This window comes from Aegilops tauschii, unplaced genomic scaffold (assembly GCF_002575655.3).
Source record: "Aegilops tauschii subsp. strangulata cultivar AL8/78 unplaced genomic scaffold, Aet v6.0 ptg001105l_obj, whole genome shotgun sequence".
Lineage (NCBI taxonomy): Eukaryota > Viridiplantae > Streptophyta > Magnoliopsida > Poales > Poaceae > Aegilops > Aegilops tauschii.
Genome location: NW_027333313.1, coordinates 12,328 through 13,051, shown reverse-complemented (window position 1 = coordinate 13,051; position 724 = coordinate 12,328).

Sequence of the window (724 nt, the reverse complement as noted above, 5' to 3'; positions counted from 1 at the left end):
GGAAATGCTACCTTATCAATTTCTGGCAATATTATTTCTGTTTTTGGACTCAGCCGCGAAGAATCCATATAAACCAATTAGCAAACTCTTGCTTCGATTTTATGGGGTACCTTTCAAGTGTACCAAAAAGTTCTTTGTTAGTAAGGAATCAAATGCTGGAGAAGTCATTTCTAATAGATACTCGAATGAAAAAATTCGATACCATAGTCCCCGCTACTCTCCTCATAGGATACTTATCAAAAGCTCAATTTTGTACTGGATCGGGGCATCCTATTAGTAAACCCATTTGGACAGATTTATCAGATTGGGATATTCTTGATCGATTTGGTCGGATATGTAGAAATCTTTTTCATTATCATAGTGGATCTTCGAAAAAACGGACTTTGTATCGACTAAAGTATATACTTCGACTTTCATGCGCTAGAACTTTAGCTCGGAAACATAAAAGCACGGTACGAACTTTTATGCAACGATTGGGTTCGGCATTTTTAGAAGAATTTTTTATGGAAGAAGAGCAAGTTTTTTCTTTGATGTTCACACAAAACAACTCTTTTTTCTTTCTGTGGATCACACACTGAGCGTATTTGGTATTTGGATATTATACGTATCAATGACCTGGTCAACCCTCTTAATTAATCATTAGACGAAATTAAGAAACAGGAAAGGGTTGATAAATGATCAAGAAAAAACTTTTCTATTTTTCATTCTGAAATGTTCTTTTTAT